Below are 19,981 nucleotides of genomic sequence, written 5' to 3' on the forward strand. Positions count from 1 at the left end.
ACCTGATAGGCTGACATATTCATAAAACATCTCATTATATTTTGATTGCTTGCTAGATACTGGCGTACTTTGGCTGTTAAGAGTATTCTTGATGCCGAACATGGTGTCCATGTATCGCTTGCTTCAGTCTTTCCTAGAAGCTGTCCTTTTGATTTTAACCCTTCTTCTGCTGGGGAGTGGGGGAGACTGTGGTGAATGTCTGCCAAGCTGCCTGTCTCCCCTCTGGCGAGCCTTGCTGTACTCACATTGGCTGGGCATTATCTCTACTGTTAAGGAGACTCCCCTTGGGTATAACTATATATGAACCTATTGTCTTTCATTATTGTACCATGAGTTTCTGCTAATAAAAGCCATGATTATTGTTTGACCACATCGTCTTTCTCTACTTCATCACTGGCATTTCAAAAAGCTCCTTCAAAAGCTATTTTCTCTTTACACTCAAAATGGTTCTTCCTTGCAAAATCTCAATTATCAATTTCACTTTGATGAAATGGAGGAACTAACCACACCTCTTTACTGGCAATAAACTTCTCAGTTAGACTAGAAGATAGAATTCTGCTTTGTCTGCTCTGCCTGATACCACTGCAACCTTACTCCATTTTTAACTCAAATTGTCTTTGTCTTTCTTTTTTCTCTAACACCACTTGCATTCTGTTTTACCTCTGCCTCAATTTTTAACTGACTCCTTTCAAACACAAGCTTTGCTTTAATAGGTTTACACTCTGAAATTTCTCTAATTCTGCATCTTCAAACTTGCTCTCGTCTACATATTTCCTTGCTCTAATTTCCTTTGTCAAAATTTCCTTCAGAAAGTCCCAACCATTGAGCAATATTCACCAAATCATCCCTTTATGCCTTCTGCAATTCTGCAGGAGATGGTGACTTGAAAACCCCTTCAATATCCATTGCTGCTTTTACACACACACCCAAGACTCTCAATTAGCTTGGAAAAAGGACTGTATCAACCTCATCAAAATTTAATTGATTACAAAGCTCCAAATTCTGTGCTGCCTTCTGTAGCATATACATTATAAGCTCTCCAATTTGGTTAAGCATTATTAGCTCCAAATGTGGTAAAAAAAATCTCGGATGACAAGTCTCCAATTTTGTTATGAACTGCACATAAAGCGCACCAATAGAAAATGAACCAGACATTCAGTGTTCAATTTTAAAACACTAAATTAATTACTAACTCAAAATATAAACTTAAGTTTTAAACTCTCCTTAACATTAAATCTATCCACATCTATGTGCATTTGTGTGCGTGTGTGTGTGTGTGTGTGTGTGTGTGTGTGTCTGTGTGTGTGTGTGTGTGTGTGTGTGTTACCCGAACCATTAACATCCAGACTGTAGAAGTTCTGAAACAGTTATAGAAGGTAGAAAGAAAAAGCAAGAAAAAAGCTAAAATGTTCTTTGTGTAAAATGGCGCATGAAATACAGCAGAACAGAGTAAACAAGATAACCAAGGAAATTAAGAAATATGCACGTACACACACAAAGAGCTTGTTTAATAAGGGGTGGGGAACGGAGGTGTGATCATGGGATAAGAGAAAGTTGGAGTCAATCAAGTGTCAGACGAATACGGAAAAGTGCCAAACCAATCCAAGAAGGACAAACGTAAAACAAATAAATGTAAGGGGAGGTGAAGTAAAAATTGTATAAAAACAAAGAAGCTTCCCGCCCTTGCGGTACTTTCCCAAGGTAAGGGGAGAGTACCCAACCTTGCAATGTTGTAAATATAAATAAATGTTCTTTGTTCTCAACTTTTGTCTCAAGCATATTTTGTGAACGCGAAGGCACTTCTCACAACTTGTGGAATCGTCCGGGATCACACTCCCTCCACTGACTGGTGCTTGTCTGAAAGGGGGTTGGTGCACCCCGGCTGATTTAGCTGGACTCCTGGTCATCGAGTGTCCGGCCAGTGGATGTAGCGAGTGATATCCGAGAAGAGACATTGAGAACAAAGGACGGGACAGCCATGCGAGTGACGTGCTATGAAGGCTCGACAGCCGGGTAAGACTGATTTATTCACCCTGGTTGGTGGAGGGAGCAAAAAAAAAGGTCTTAGTATAGGACCGATTGGTAGAATTCCCCCGGGAAGCCCATTGGGGAGGCAATTGATGAATTGGGGTGCGGGAATACCAGCAGGAAAGATAAAAAGAAAATTATCCAGTACTGTTGCCACGAGTGGCCTGAGAATCCAATTAAGGGGTCTTCAGTATTTTGGCCAAAATACGGTTCGGATGAGGATTTGGTATGTCAGGCATTGAATACGTGGCTTTATGAAAATAGACCCGATGACTCCGAGAGCAGGGATTATTCTGCCGGTGGTTTATTTGTAGAATCGAACCAAATGGTGATGACGACAAGGGATCCGGCAAAACGTAAGGAACTGGAGCATTACTTCCTCCATATCCCGAGCCGGCTCCTCTGCTGCCCCCTCTTCCTCTCCACCCACTTTATCCTCCCCTCCCAATGTCATCCACTTCACCCCCCCCCCCACACCTTGTTAACGAAAATGAACAGAAGAATGTAGTTAGGACCAGATCACAGGCTAAGTGTCCTCCACCACCCCTTACTCCCCAGGTAGGTGACCCAGATTGTACGGGATTGTCGGAGGTACAGTGTGAAACCCTCCGTGAGGAGGATGCCGGGGAGTTTGATTTGAGTCCTTGACGACAGAAGGGGGACCCTGCACTACCAGGGGCTCGGGGATCGGACCCGCACCAGGCGCGAATGTGTCCCCTTCGTGGTGGCCCTGGGAGGTCTAGGAGGTGCGATGGGATTTGTTAATGTTCCACTAACTGGTACAGAAGTGAGGAATTTTAAACGAGAAACGAATTCTTTGATAGAGGACCCACAAGCCTGTGCAGAGCAATTAGATCAGTTTTTGAGACAAAATATTTACACCTGGGACAAACTAATGTCCATTTTTAAGGTTTTCTTTACTCTAGATGAGAGTGGAATGATTAGACAAGCGCGAATTAGAGTATGGGATCGGGAACACCAAGGAGGTCCAGGAGCTGCGGCGGGTGAAGATGTTTCCCTTGGTGAATCCAAATTGGGATAAAGGAACTGCTGAAGGCCGAACTCGAATGGAAGAATATAGGGTTAATTTAATAAAGGGAATGAGAGAGTCGGTACCCAGGGGGAAAAATTTTAAAAAGGCATTTGAAGTCCCTCAGGGCCCAGAGGAGACTCCTTCAGCTTTCTTGACGAGATTGTGTGCGGCAATACAGCAATATGTGGGGTTAGATATAGATTCGCCGGTGGGGGAACAGTTAGTTTTGACAGGATTTGATACAAATTCAGCCCCAGACATAAGAAAGAAACTCCAAATGACTGAACATTGGCATGAACAGGGATTATCACAACTTCTACAAATAGCACAGAGAGATTATGTTCAGAGAAGTGAGGATAAGCAGAAAGGAAAGACAAAGATATTAATACAGGTAATAAAGGAAGTCATAGATGGACAGCAGGGAACTCAAAGACGCCGGACCAACGGTCTGGGTGGATGGATGGGAATGAGAGAAAGAGGAGGACCAGTATTTGAAGGATGGGACGAACTCCAAGGTCTTCATCCACGAGCGGGGCCCCCAAGAGGTGGTTCCAATAGAGGATGGCAGACAGGGCCCAAGGTTTGTTACTATTGTAAAAGAGAGGGGCACTTTAAGAGGGAATGTCCCCAGAGGATTAGGGACACGCGGTCCTATGTTTTGATGGAAGAGGAAGATTAGGGAAGTCAAGGTTCTCTTGTAAGGAGTGCCGTGGGGCTGCATGGAGAACCATTAGTAAACTTAAGCATAGGACCCCCCGAAGAGGACATGATCTTTATGGTAGACTCAGGAGCAGCTCGTTCTAGTATTCGAACCAAACCTAAAGGAACCCTGCCTAATGGGAAAGTAGTCATCTTGGGAGTCAAGGGATCTAATTTTGAAGTTCCAGAGTAAGGGGTCTCAGGATACAAATGGGGAGAAAAGTATAATGGGAGACATTCTACTGGTTGCCCAGGCAGGAGTCTGCCTGCTGGGACGGGATTTGCAGGATTTATTGGGTATCGGGACCCGGCCTCAAGAAAAGGGAATTGGGGTCCAGTTCTACACATTGACACAAGAAGATCGCGAGTTGATCGACCCCAAGGTGTGGACCAAGAAGGGAAATAGAGGGGGGTTGGATGTTCCCCACTTCGGGTCATGCTAAAAGACCCCAATCAGATTGTCAGACGAAAGCAATATCCAATCCCAATGGAGGGAAGAAAGGGACTGCAACCCGTAATTGATCAATTATTATTGGATGGGTTACTCGAACCCTGTATGTCCACCTTTAACACCCCAATACTGCCAGTACGAAAACCAGACGGTACTTATCGGCTGATACAAGACCTACAATAATTAAATAAGGTGATTTTGGCCCGATACCCCATTGTGCCTAATTCTTATACAATTATGGGAAAAATAGATCCAAATAATAAATGGTTTAGTGTGATAGACCTGAAAGACGCCTTTTGGGCTTGCCCTCTGGATGAGGGTAATAGGGACATGTTTGCCTTTGAATGGGAAAACCTGTATACTGGACGAAAGAACCAATATCGCTGGACAGTTTTCCTACAAGGCTCTACAGAGTCCCCTAATCTGTTTGGCCAGGGATTAGAACAAGTGTTGGAAGAAGCTCCAAAAAGATTAGACTGTCAACTAATACAATATGTAGATGATTTATTAATCACAAGAAAAGAACAAGAGGCTGTCAAACAATATACGGTGGATAACTTAAACTTTCTGGGAGAAAAGGGGCTGAGAGTAAGTGAGGCGAAGTTGCAATTTGTGCAGCCAGAGTTAAAATACCTGGGCCATCTAATTTGTCAGGGGTGACGGCGAATAAGCCCGGAGAGAATACGTGGCATTTTGCAGGTCCCACCTCCCAAGGATGACCGAAAGCTCAGGAAGTTCCTTGGTCTGGTGGGATATTGCCGAATTTGGATAGAAAATTATTCTAGTTTGGTAAAATTTTTGGATGATAAGTTAGCTGGCCTAGATAATTCTCTTGTTGTCTGGACAGTGGACAAAATGGAGGGATTTAAGAGGATAAAGAGTTGTCTCGCCAAGGCTCCAGTGTTGGCATTACCTGATTTGAATAAACCATTTGACTTATTTACTAATGCAAAGAATGGGGCAGCTACGGGTGTATTGACCCAGGAGCGAATGGGGCTCCGGCAACCAGTGGCGTTTTTGTCCAAAGTATTGGACCCAGTTTGCCACGGAAGGCCAAAGTGTATCCAGGCTATTGCTGCCACCACTGTCCTTCTAGAAGAGGGTCGAAAGATTACCTTTGACGCCCCCATGACTGTCCATACCCCGCACACCATCCGAACGATTCTGTTACAGTGTGCAGGGAGGTGGTTGACTGATTTGAGAATTCTAAATTATGAGGCAATTTTGATGGACCGAGATGACCTGACGCTGGTTACTAATCGGGACCAGAACCCAGCTGCATTCTTAGTATCTCCGTCAAGTGAGACAGCCTATGATCAGATGGAATATGAGTGCTTGGAAATAATAGATTTGCAGACTAAGATCTGGAGTGATCTAGGGGATGAGCCTCTATGTGAAGGAGAGAGATGGTTTATAGATGGTTCTTCTCGTTGTATAGAAGGAACTCGTTATAGTGGATATGGCATAGTGGATGGAAAAGATGGTTCTGTTATTGAAGCTGGTCGCCTCCCCAGTCTCTGGTCAACTCAGACATGCGAATTATATGCTCTGTGTCGATCCTTCCAGGACTACAGGGGAAAATAGGAACAATTTACACAAATTCTAAATAAGCTTTTGGAGTTGTACATACCTTTGGAAAAATTTGGAAGGAACGGGGGTTAATTACAGGAAAGGGCCCAAAATTAGTCCATGAAAATTTAATAATGAAATGTTTGGATGCTTTAATGCTGCCTAAGGAAGTGGCCGTGGTCCATGTCTGGGGACATCAGGTAGGGGAAAGCCCCGAAGACCGAGGTAACAGACAGGCAGATAAGTTTGCAAAGGAGGCATCCATAGGAGTAAACTTCAGCTCACCCGCCTGTGTGCTGAGACAGGTCTCTCCTGGTTTAAATGTTTACCCCTGGCTTTGATTCGTATTCGTACCGCTCCCCGTCGTGATTTTGACATATCCCCGTATGAAATGATGTTCGGCCTTCCTTATCTGGGCTCCCATACAGACCTCCCAATACCAGAGGCAAATGATCAATTTATATCGAGGTATCTGCAGAAACTTTCTACAACGTTGGGTGATCTGAGAAGAATGGGGATTCTAGTGCAGACGCCGCCTTTGGAATTCCCCATACATACCATTCAACCCGGTGGCTGAGTATCGATAAAGAGTTGGAAAGATGTTAAGTTGTCGCCAACCTGGGATGATCCTTTTTGTGTCCTTCTAGTTACAGATACTGCTGTACGAATGTGTGAAAAAGGGGTGGACTCATGTTCAGAAGGTGAAACATGATCATCAGCCCCTCGAGAATATCTCCGCTGACCTAGAAGGATCATATTGTCAGTCGAAGCGACATCCTAGCGACCTCAAATTCACCCTGCGATGAAAATTTGATTTGTGTACAATAATAATGTCCTTGTTTGTATTTTTCTTTATTTTCCCCATTGCTTTTGCCTCCACTCCATCTAGCTCCCAATGTGTTAAGTCCTTTTGGAAGAGGGGCAGCACTTTCGATACTGATGTTGAGCTTAGGGAGATTGAGTATTTTGAGAAATGGACGGGGATGAAGGAGGGTTGCGTAGTCCCAAGAAAGAATGACAATTGTTCTTTTGCCTCCTAGACATATACCATGCATTTTACAGAATGACTGGCCATAGAGCAGCTTCAAATAGTTGTTTAGTCTCCAGCAGTTAGCATGGCCCTCCCTTGAAAAATCAGTGTCTTTGCAAATGTATCAAATCTGGAAGAGACTGTGACAATCCTTCCCTCTGTTCTTTCAATGTATCAAATTATCATTGGACTGTCTTGTGCTTGGAGCTTGTGTGAAATGTTAAATGTTAACTGTGACCATTCAGGCAAGTTATTCCGATAGTGAATACATCTGCCGTACAGCAGACAAAAGCAATTTCGTGTAATATGACACTGTTGTTGGTACATGACAATAAGTTTAATATTTAATTTAGAAATCTTTTTGAAAGTCCTCCACTGGTATTCAACAGTCCCTCCATCTAGCTTGTGATCCCACAACTCATTCCCTTCGAGTTTCCCTTGTTTTGGCATAACAAACTGGTTATGTTATTATATGATATTATGTGAACTATTATATGATAAACAGTCATATTTAGATCACTCTTTCCAAGTGGATCCCAATCTAAAGATTGATAATTTTACCTGCATCATTGTACAGGAGCAGATCCAAGATAGCATGTTCCTTTGCAGGTTCAGTAATATGATAATAAGGAAAGCCAACCACTATGAATTCCTCCTCCAAGCTGCCTGGACCAACCTGATTCGTCTAATCTATATCCATGTTAAAGTCCCGCACGATAAGAGCTGTTCCATCCTTGAATGCCTTTTATATTTCTTGATTTATTGCCCGTGCAACTGTAATAATAGGTGGCCTCGAGACAACTCCTGCTTTGATTTCTTTCCAGTTACGATTCCTAATCTCAACCCAAACAGACTCGACATTTTGCTCCTAATATCTTACATTACGTCTCACTATTACCCTGATGTATTCCTTAACTAAGAACATTAGCACACTTCCCAATAGCTTCCTGTTTGGCCTTGTTATGTCCTGATATGTTTGGATATTTAATCCCCAGTGCCCTCCACTCTGGAACCACAATGCTGTAGTAGTGGCCATAAAAATCATACCACTTTGTACTGATTTATGCCACAGGTTCACTGACCTTGCTTATAGCACTACATGTATCCAGAAACCCATTGAGCTTACAAAATCCAGTCATCTTTGCTCTTTTGCACGGCAGGTTCTGCTGAGAAGTTATGTTCAACAAAATTAATTGTTTCTCTTTTAATAGGAGTCAATAAGCTGATCATAACATTATTGGATCCTATATTGAAGAAGAGAAAATGGCAGCGCCCCTGGAACTGCTGTACGGCGCGGTCTAGGGAAGAGTAGGGAGTGGAGATCCAGCGCTCCTGAGGGGTCCACTCCATTTATGCATTTAATGGCCAATTATAGAAGATGACGGTAGTTTGATTAAAATCCATTGACCTCAGGGGACACACAAAAAATTGTGGGTCCTCTCCTGGACAGAATCCACGAGGGGTTGCAGACTGAGGGAAGCGCAGAACAGACGCAGGGTACCAGACGGCAGGGAGACCACCCCTATGGGAGAAAGGAAAGCAGAGGAGATGGGATGGTGACTACGGCAGCAGAGCTGTGAGGGTTTATTTGGCTGAAGAACCTACACAGGTAGCGGTGACTTGAGGCGAATAACCGATGGAGGCTGTGAGATCCTGGAGATAACTAATGGAGACTGTGGATGCTGGAGATGGGTGTCAATGGATTTCGATTCAAAACTGTGGACTGCTGGGGACAGGCTCAAAACTAGCTGAAGGGGTACCATGTAACATAACCAGATAAAATAGGGTGCAGAGGGGTTTGAAGGGTTCCTGATGGTATCAGAGATTCGAATCTGGACTCGAGCTCAGGGAGCCAATGGTTTGGGCTGGACTCTGCGTTGCTGCAGAAACGATGGAGGAGAATCCACGGACACTCGGTGACTCTGGGAGGACTTTCTTTAAAATGTTGCATCTCTTCAGGAAATTTCTACCGATGGCAAAACTGTCTGCAACAATTTTTGAAATCGGGTCCTGTTTTTAATTACATGGCAATAAATTGAATCTTGAATCTTAGATCTTGAAACTTGAATCCTAATTTCCAATCTATGAGGGTCACTGCCACCCTTCGCTACGTCCATCTTCCCCAACTGCAGACTCTTAACTTTGATCTGTGTTGCATCAAATCCATTTGACTACGGTGCCAGAAAGAAGAGATCATCATGAACACGAAAGGATCAGAAATATTGCGGGTCTAGAAGATCATTTTTGTTCTTTTGTAGAATTGCAAAAGAGATTTGATATAAGTGGTCATTCTATATTTGTGTATTATCAGTTAATATCTTTTGTAATACAGGTATGCGGTCATCAAATGAATTTACTGTCTGAAACTGATTTTGAGAAATACGTGTTCTCATTTCCAAAAAAGCGTTATATATCAGGTTTGTATCGTATTTTGTTGGAAAGTGAAAGTAAAATAGATTGGGATAAAGATAAAATTAAATGGGAAAAAGATTTAAATTTAACAATAATTGAAGAAGATTGGTCTGAAATTTGCTGTAATAGTGTTCGAAAATTGATTAATGCTAGATTGGCGATGATTAATTATAGTTTTATACATCAATTATATTTAACACCCGAAAAATTTAAAAAATTTGGTTTTAGTAAGTCAGATCTTTGTTTTCGTTGTGATCAGGTTTCTGGTACTTTTTTACATGCTGTTTGGTTGTGTGATCGGTTACAACAATTTTTGAAAGGTATTCAATCTGTATTTAATAATCTATATAATCTTCATATTGTATTAGACATTGATATATTTTTATTAGGGAATATGCAACCATTGATTGATTTAGAATTAGATATTTACTTAGCGCTGGCAGTGGCCAAGAAATGTATAGGGATTAAGTGGAAGAATAGAAATGTATTGTCTTTCGATAGGTGGTATTCAGAGATGAAGTTTTGTTTGGTTATGGAAAGAATATCTTTTTCTATACAAGATAAGATGTATTTTTATGAGTTAAAGTGGATCCCATTTATTGATTATATACAATTTAAATAAGTTTGAATTAATCATTTTCGTTTAACGTCTTTTGTCATTGTTTTTTCATATATATTTTTATATAATAAAAAATTTTGGATTAATAATTAATACCTAATTAATACCTTTTTTGTTTTTTTTTCTTTGTTTTTATATTGTTTATTGATCTTTTTTTAAGACAAATATATTTTTAATTATTATACTAATAGTATTAATTCGTCACTCTTTATCGTGGGGGTGGGGAGGGGGGGTTTAGGGGTTAAAAATAGTTTTTTTTCTTAGTCTTAGTTTTTAGTTGTGAGGGGGAGATGCCAAGATTGGTATTGTATTAACTATGATATTTTATACTTGTATTCCTTTATTTTGTATTTTTTCTGTACGTGTATTACTTACTTACTTTATATGTTAAAATTAATAAATAAAGTTTCGAAAAAAGAAATACTGCGGGTCAATAAAAATTGTCTGGTGTAGAAAAGAATTGGAGAGCGGTGAGGGTGTGGAACATGCTGCTTCATAAATGGTAAAAAGCCGGCTATATTTGTCATTTTCCATTTATAAAATACGGTACCGGTGTGGTCTGGAAAGGTATGGTCAGGGTGCAAATCAGCGAAACAAGTCAAGATAATAATTAGGCCAATAGATTAGCCTAAATGTCTATCTATTCTGTCATGTCCAGTGGATTGTTGTTGGTCAGTTGGCCCTTCTACTTTGTGCGGAAACATCATTCCCATTTTCCCACTGACCTGCATGCATTGCAAGAGCAGAAGTGAAACGTTGATCTCAAGAGCCTTTATCCAGCTCCGCCCATAGAGGCGGAATTCACTACCGATCAGTGGGCCCAGGTATGATGAAACACCACTCTCATCCATGCCGCGGCTGCATGGGCATCTCCGATTGATTGCTCACTTAGCCACCTTGACTGTCCGTCTATCACTGGGCAAGGTGCAGCAAGCAAACAAAGCGGCATGGAAACGGATTTATACATTTATTTCCAGTTTCATAACTGTCGCTTTTCCTCATTGACTCACACACGGATGATGCCAAGCTCTTGCTGGATCACCTACACCAGAAAGCGGCAGAAATCATCGAGGATCCAACCCACCCAGCACATGCTCTGTTCTCGCTGCTGCCCTCAGCAATGAGTTGTGGGTGCCACAAGACTCACCCCACCAGGTTCAGGAACAGCTTCTCCACCTCCACAATCAGAGGCCTCAACAACAAACTCAAATCTGAGACTCATTGAAGACACCTTACTTGTGCAATTTATTGATTTTTAATTCTCTCTGTACTGGACAGATAGTTTACATTCGTTATCTGTTTACATTTCATTACCTGCACATGTTGAGAACAGTTTTTGGCACTACCATTAGTTGGTAATTCTGAATCGCCCATAGGTAAAAGAATCTGAGGGCTCCATGTGATGTGTGTACTCTGACAATAAATCTGATTATCAGATTTTCCAACATTTCTTTAATACCTGTTGGCTTTTAAATTACATCTGTTTGAATGAGCGGATAGGTTTCAAGATTTGGATGTGTAACCAGCACTCGTTAGGTATCTGTATGCTAATGGTTAACATTTCTTCATGTACCTGTTGGTACACTCGGATCTAATGTTTCATACATTTGGCGATGAGCATCACCGGGCATTTCACGGCCTCCATCAGCTCCTTTCGAAATGTACTCAGGGTCAATACATAAATCCCCATATTTGTGCAGGTACTTAGAAGCGGGACCATGAATGCGATTGCTGGAAAATCACTGCCGACGAAGTACTCAGCACCTAAAACACGCTCAGTCACAACGTATACAACTAAAATACTCCACAACAATATGAAACTGCCAGATATGCTGAAAAGTAAAACAATGGATTTCCTCCGTTTCCCGATCTCCGGGTCATTCTCTCCATTTCTGCGGCCCCTGAGCTTCTTGCGGGCCCGACCAGAGAGGAAAATATATCTGCCGGTCAGTGCATTGAATAACAAAATCAATATGAACGGGAGGAAATGAGTTAAAGAAAATATGAACAACTCAAACGAAGCCCACGCGGGTGAAGTTAAAAATGCCTTTTTCCAGACACAACCCCGCGGTGTACCGTTGGTGATAAAACCTGGGTCCATTGTAAAGTACCAGGGACAGTTTGTAACACAGCTCAGCACAGTCACCGTGCCGAGAAAAAGTTTCGCCGTTCTCTCGGTGCAATATTTTATTTTCAAATTTTGACAACAAATGGCAACATACCGATCAAATGTAAAGCCCAGCGTGAACCAGAACGACATCATTGTGGTTGCCCCTATCAGGACCCAGTTAAGAGAACACACGGGGGTGATGGTCAGGAATGAAAATGGGAAATATATTTCAACAATGCTCCTTAATATGGCATCATGGAGGTTCAGCAGAAGGTCAGCCGCTGCAATCCCCACAAGGTAACGAATGATACAATTGGAGAGGCCGCACTTTCCTCGTGCCAAGGTCACAATCGCCACCAGGTTAACTTGAAGGAAAGAGAAAAAGTACATTACAATGGGATTGCATTACACTCCCATCCACGTACGTTTTACTGGGCGTGGAATAACTGAATGTTGAAAATTAAACTAATTTACAATAATTACTGGAAAGAATTGAGGATATCAAAATATTTTTTCAGCACAGCTCCATTTAACAAGTGACTGACGCCAAAATCCGGTGCAAAATATGTGGAATGTGTGAGTTCTCCATGAGATTAGATGTCTTGTTTTTTTGTCTATGTCAGTGATCTGGATCTTATTTTTTGATAAATTGGATGAGCAATTTTGCCGATTACCGAAAAATTGGAGCCATTGTAGACACTAATGAAGATTCTCAAAGGGATTTAGACTAAATGGGAGTATTCTCAAAAATGGCTGGTGCAGTTTAATGCAAACATTTTGGAAGGGCAAACCAAGATAGTATATACACAGTAAAGGGAAGGGCACTGAGGATCGTGGAGCAGCAAAGAGATATGGGAACATAGATACATTGTTACTCGAAGGTGATGTCGTATGTGGACAGTGTTGCAAAGAAACATTTTGGCATCTTAGACTTTATTAATCAAAATATTCAGTCTAGGAGTTTGGATGTTAAATTCACGTTTGTTAAGACTGTGAGACCAAATTTGGAATATTGTGTGGAGTTCTGGGTGCCTCATTACAGGAAGAATATCAGTAAGATTGAAATAGTGCAGAGAAGTTTTACTAGGATGTTGGCGGGTCTTCAGGAGTTGAGTTTCAGGAAAAGATTGAAGATTGGATGTGAGTAGGCTTTTTCCACTTAGATTAGGGGAGATAAATATGAGATTTCATTGTTTTCAGATGAGAAGGGAAAGGCTACGGGGAACATTAGGTGAAAGTTATTCACAGAGAGTGTGCTATGAGCTGCCATTTGATCTGGTTAATATGGACTCGATCATAAATTTTAAGAACAAATTTGAAATTGGAAAAAAAAACATGTATGGGAGAGGACTGGAGGGATATCAAATGGGAATATGTCAATGGAAGTAGCACAAAAATGGTTGCTGGGGTCTAAAAGAGTCAAATGACCTATCTTCTGTGACATAGCATTCTATGTTTCAATGGTCCTTCCATCGAATTCACAATTCTTCCTGGACATTCACTAATGTACCAGTAATTTATATGAATATACTAAATTGCAATTAAAGTCATGTTAGTGGCACAGTCAACAGCCGAGAAAGAATAAGAGGGTAAGTAAAAATATTTTGTATTTAAGTAGGTCATGTGATGAATATGATGGTAGCATTTACTAGATGGTTTGCATGTGCAGCAACATTTAATTTCAATGTGAACAAAGCAATGTACAAAATTGGTGCAGAGGGCAGTGGTTCAGGTTTCTGGATCATTGCGATCTCTTCTGGTGAAGGTATGACCTATACAAAAAGAGGAAGGTGGTGGTGGTGGAGGGGAGGGGGCGGGTGGTGGCAATATCCTGGCAGGCAGGTATTCTCCAGTAGTGGGGGAGGGTTAAAACTAATTTGGCAGGGGTTTGCAACATGGGAATCAAAAAGTGAGTGCAGAGATTAAGGTAGAAAGGGTTAGGGTAGGACAAAAGCATGATACTATGTGCTCTGAGTGGGCGAGGAAGGACAGGCAGTGGGCAAAAGATAGAGAGGGTCTAGTTCGAGGGGTTGCGCTGTGCAATTTTCAACACTATGAATTTTAGGAATGAAGGAGCTGAACAGAGACCATACATGGAACTACGATATTGAAGCCATTACAGAAATATGGCTGCAGGAAGGGCATGATTGCCTGATGCAAGTAGCTGGGTTTAAATATTTTAAAAAATAATAGGATGGGACGTATAAAATGGAGGAGTGGTCAGGGATAGAATAACTGCTATAGAACAGAAGTATGTTACAGAGGGAGTGTCCATTGAGACGATGTGGATGGAAGTCAGAAATAGGAAGAGAGCTCCTAATAGCCTGAGTGTAGTCTATAGGCCCCTACATATCACTCAGGACACCAAAGAGCAGATGAACAGGCAGATTTTGGAATGGTGTGGGAAATACAGAGTTACAGTTATGGGTTATTCAACATCTCTAATAATGATTGGCAGAGTATGTTGGCTGCTGACTAAAGGAGATGCCACATTGGATCTGGTTCTGGAGATGAACCTGATCAGATGGTGGACCTCTCGGTGGAGGAGCATTCTGGTAACAGTGTTCACAATTTCCATAGTTCCAACTAAGCCACAGAAAAGGATATAAACAGTCAAACTGGGAAAGTGTTTAACAGGAGAACAGTAAATTTTGAAGGGATAAGCCAGGAACTAGCGAGAGTAAGTTGGAAACAGATGTTTAAGGGCGAAAGCGCAGAGGTAATGTGGAGGGCTTTTAGGGATCACGTGTGCAGGGTTCAAGATAGGTTTGCCCCACTGGGATAAGGAAAAGATTGTACGAAAGGGGAACCATTGCTGATTAAGCAGGTGAGGCAGTTAAGCCAAGAGGCAGAACGAAGAATACTTTAAATATAGGAAAGAGGAAACAGAAGGTGCTCATGAGAATTGTATGGTAGGCAGGAAGGAGCTTCAGAAAGGACATGAGAACTTGAAAGGGGAAAAAGAAGGCCTTGGCATGTGGAATTAAGCAGAACCCCAAGTCAGTCTATGTGTACATAAAAAACAGAAGGATTATGAGAATGAAAGTGAGGCTGATATAGGATAAGGGAGACAAGATGGGCCTGGAGTCAGTGGAGGTTGGGAGGTCCTAAATGAATACTATGTGTCAGATTCCACAAGAGAAAAGGACATTCATGACAGTGAATTTGAAATTGAACAGCCCTGCATGCTAGAGAATGCAGAGGTTAAGAAAGCAGATCTGCTGGATTTTCTTAAAAACACCAAGATTGATAGCCCCCAGGACTGGCTGATATATACCCAGGGTCAAGATAGCTAGCTGGGACAGTAGCTATGATCTTTTAATCCTATTTGGCTCTGGGAGAGGTTCCAGAGGATTTGAGAATGTCAAATGTAGTCCCCTTCCATAAAGTAATAGGGAGAATCCTGGGAATTATAGATCAGTGAATCATACGTCAATCATGAGCAAACTAATGGAGAAGATTCTTAAGGATAGGATCTTTGATCATTTGGAGAACTAGAGTCTACTCTGGGATATTCACAATGGCTTTGTAAAGGGAAGGTCATGCCTCAGAAGTCTAATTGAGATTTTTGAGGTAACTTAAGAAATTGATGAGGGTAGCATGGTAGATGTGCTTACATGGACTTTAGCAAAGCATGTGGTAAATCAACCACGAGAGACTTATCCAGAAATTCACGAGCCACGGGATTAGTAGAACCGTGGCTGTGTGGACAAATAATTGACTTGTATGATAAAAGCAGAGAATAATGATGGAAGGAAAGTATTCTGCCTGGACGATGGTAACTAGTGGAGTGCTGCAGGAATCTGTTCTGGGGCCTCTGGTACATGTGACTGTTAAAATGACCTGGATGAAGAGGCAGAAGGATGTCCAGTAGGTTTGCAGTTGACATGAATGTTGGAGAAGGTGTGAATGAAGCTGAGGTTTGCCAGAGGTCACAAGAGGATATAGAAAGAAAAGTTGAAGATGGGTTTCAATCTGAGGATTTGTGAGTTGCTGCATTTTGGAAGGACTATTCAGAATACCGAGTACAGGGATAATGGTCAGTTGCTTAAGCATGTGGATGCATACCTCATGGTCACCGTACATGTTGATAGGATATGTAAGAAGGACTATGGGATGGTGGTATTCACTAATAGGGGGATTGAATTCAGGAGTAGAGACCATTGTGTTTAATACTGGTCACCTCATTATTGGAAAGACTTGGAGGCTATGGAGAGAGTGCTGAGGAGATTTTCCAGGATGTTGCCTTGATTGGGAAACATATCCTATGAGGCAAGGTTAGCAGAGCTGGTATTTTTCACTTTGTAGCATAGAAGATTGAGAGGAGACTTGAAAAAGGTCGACGAGGTAAGGTGAATGACAAGCATCAGTTTCCATGGGAAGGATCAACAAACACAAGATGACAAAAGTACAAAGTTAAGGGAGGGAAGTTTAGGGGAGACATCAGGGGTAAGATTCTATTTATACAGAGAATACCTTGTTGAGGATGGTGCTGGAGGCTGAAACATTGGGGGCATTTAAAGACTCAGAGAGACACGTGAATGAAAGGCAAAGAGAGGGCTATGAGTTGGGAAGGTTTAGCATTTCTTTTTCGAAGGAATATATGTTCGGCACAACATCGAGGGCCGAAGGGTGTGCTCTGTGCTGCATTGTTCTATGTTCTATGAAGTGGGAAATATTAGGGGTGACGCCATGGGTTGAATTTTTACAGCGACAGGTGTAGGTTCTTGGAACGCCTTGCCAATGATTATGGTTGGTGCTGTATAATGAAGGGATTTGAGGGGATTCTAGGAGCAGGGATGAAAAAAAGTAAAGGGTTACAAGGTAGTCAGGATTAAGTATTTTTTATGGTAGGTATATGTATATGCATAACATCAAGTACTGTGTTCTATGACTGAAATATCACCAGTTAAAACTGAATGGATAGATTTAGACTTCATTGGAAAGAGGTGTAAGTTATCAATGGGGCTGTGAGGCGGGTAGGCTGGCTCAGGCGAGAAACGCGAGTTGGGTCTAGTTGAGATTGAATAGGAAGGGGAAATATAAGAAGGGGATCTCACAGGTTGTTTTTGATGTCTGGATATTACAGGGTGAAGTGATCGTGGGTCTCCAGAATGTCCTTACCACATATCCAGAATGTGGCAAGGAATGATCAAAGCATATGGAACTTTATTCCAAAAGGACAGCATTATTTTCCAGAAAAGAGAGGCTTTATTGTAATATACAGGGGATTGATGGAGTCATGTCTGGAATAATGCGCACAATTCAATGGACACCGAAAAAACCAAATGTAGCATGGTCAGAAGCAGTCGAGATAACGTTCAGCAGACGATGTAGTGATATGATAGAGGAATTCATGCAACAGATGCGAGAAAAGTTGTGTCTGTGTTCTTTGCGATTCAGAAACATGATGTGTTTTAGCAATCAAAGGATACCCACACACACAAACTTCAGACAGATAGCACCCGAGGTCAGGATCGAACGATGATTTCCTGTGCTTGGAGGCAGCCGTTCTTGCTGCAGCTGCTCAACTGTGCAGCCCGTGGGAGAGGGGAAGCTGAGAATCGGACAGGGATATCAGTAATGAGGAACAACGAGCAATACAAGGACCGTACACAATGTCCAACAGATGCCAGACCACCTGGAACAATAAACATTGGCAGAAAAACGAATGCGATTTTATGAACGTCGAAGTTCACGGTGAACTGCATTGAAAGATCTGTGCGGTGTATGAGAGGCAACATTGATTTTCAGTTAAAATAATTGAGGGCTGCGACCTGAACTCTATTTCCACTTAATTATCTGTTATCCACAATCTACACGACAACACATGCAGTTCCCTTTCCTCCACCTTATCCATGAGTTCCCTGCAACAGTAGATTCTCCTTCAGGATCGATGTCCCGCAGCACATGGACATATTCCCAATCATAATATGTATCGCTTTTCTCCAATTATGTTCGATCACAGACACCGGATTCCCAGGAGGGAAATCCATGCAACAACGGGGCACCACTTCTCTGGACCGGAATTTAGTGAAACCAGGAATAGCCGATCCCAGACATTCAGAAAATTAAAAGTTGCACCAATCCTTGAATGGAACCACAGATAGAAATATTCAAACACACTCTGGATGTTGGAAATATGAAATGAAACTGAACATAATGGAGAACTTGGAAATATTCAAATATGCTGCGCAGGTCCCAGTCGGGGACAATTAACAGCATCGCCCAGATAATTTTTGAATAATTTATTTATAGTTTTCAAAATTGAACTCATCTGTCACCAACAGTTTTTAACAAATCTGTGTCAATTACAGCTTATTCTAATCTCGTCTATGCGTATTCTCTGTCAAGTCCAAGGCTAACACTCCTTTCCCTTTCTCCCATCCCCACCCCATTCCCTTGACCTCAAATACTTAACACAAAGAGGAAAATAAGAAACATTAAAAAAAAATTAAGACATTAAAAAGTACAAAATCATATCGAGGAGTTATGGTTCTGGCCTGGCCCATCGGCTAGAGATTGGGGCGATTTCACTTTGATTTCCTGACTTTTACTGGCTGGACTGAGGTGGTCACTGTGCCCCCAACCCCCTCTCCAGCCATTGGGAAGGAATCGGAGTGAGCGAGACCGCGAGGCAAAGAGGTATTTTTTTCACAGCCGTCCTCCTATATGTCTCAGATACAGCTGCCATTTTTTTATGGAAGTTGCCATACCTTCCCCTCAAGTTATAGGTAACTGTCTCCAGGAGAATTCATGCTTGCAGCTTCCTGCTCCATTGTGCAATACTCAGCCAAATGTCGGATTTCCAGGTAACCGCTATGCACTTCCTGGTCACCGCCAACGCGATCATTAGGAATTGAATTTGGAAGCATAATTTTAAGTCTTAGGTCCATTATATTACCCAGCAGAAACAGGTCAGGGTTCTGTGGGAAATCTTTACCAATAGTTTTCCCTTTGAATTCAACGAGTTCTCGAGTTCGGTCCAGAAGGACCTCACTTTGGTACATATCCACGTCGAATGCACAAAGGGTCCTATATCAATGCGGCATCTAAAACAATGATCCGACAGATCAGTTATTGACCTGCATATTTTTTGCAAGTCAGGTACAGCTGATACAAAAATATTACATTGCACTAGCCTGTACCCGTACCTTGCATTGATCACTGCTGTCATGCTGGGCCGACCAGCACCACTCATCAATTGTTATTCAAAGTCCAACTCCCACCTCTGTCTGGATTTATGGTGACCATTTGTGTCCTTCTTCTTGGAACAGGGAATACATTGGCAAAATGAATTTCTAGGTGATCCCCCTTCGAATCAAGGTCTCTTAGTCACTGCACTTTAGTGGGGACAGTTGGACCCAATTTGATCTGCAAAAAAAGATACTATCTGAAGATAGCAGTGGAATATCTTATTTTACAAATTGTAATTCTACCTAAGAAGCTGAAATGACATTACTTGTCCTTCATCGGAATAATCGTCCATGTACCTGATGCCATTCCAGCACCAGGAGTGCAGGATCCTGTTACCCATTGTCAGAGGTATTGGCCGGTTTGAGGTAAGGGGAGTTTCTGGAGACAGCCGTAGTTTTATTCCTAAATACTGATTTATGTCACCCAAAATGCGAAAAAACTGCTTTAGTATGGCACTGCATGCTTTCGAAGATAGCAATTTGGCACCCCACTTGGAAATAAAGTCCTCTGCTACTCTCAAGCATACCAAGCACAGACCAATTCATACCAAGGATCGTACCTCTTCCCCCACCTGCAAAGAGTGAGGAGATGAATGTTATTGGGCTGACCAATAGTATTTGTTAAAGACCGGCATCTGTAATCCACCAACACTAGAGTCTCAGGTTAATTTCTCCATAGAGATCCTGGCTACCTTCCTGTTCCATAAGTATTTTTTTTTTTATCCAACTGATTGAAGCCCCTGGGCAATGTCACAGGCAAGTTCTGAAAGTGATATTGGTCTTGGCCACACATTCTTTTTTCATGCAGTTGACCCTGCCAATCTCTTTAGGTGC

General features: G+C 41.9%; 1 long non-coding RNA gene across 1 annotated transcript in view; it reads left to right on the forward strand.

Moving 5' to 3' along the window:
* LOC138753892 (uncharacterized) overlaps window positions 1-9,864 on the forward strand; it is a 47,947-nt gene extending 38,083 nt beyond the window's left edge. Inside the window, exons 4-5 of the long non-coding RNA XR_011351485.1 lie at window positions 1,777-2,013; window positions 6,428-9,864. This is a non-coding gene — a long non-coding RNA (uncharacterized lncRNA). The remainder of the gene's footprint in view (window positions 1-1,776; window positions 2,014-6,427) is intronic.
* The last annotated feature ends 10,117 nt before the right edge of the window (window positions 9,865-19,981 follow it).

Source organism: Narcine bancroftii, chromosome 2, assembly GCF_036971445.1.
Source record: "Narcine bancroftii isolate sNarBan1 chromosome 2, sNarBan1.hap1, whole genome shotgun sequence".
NCBI lineage: Eukaryota > Metazoa > Chordata > Chondrichthyes > Torpediniformes > Narcinidae > Narcine > Narcine bancroftii.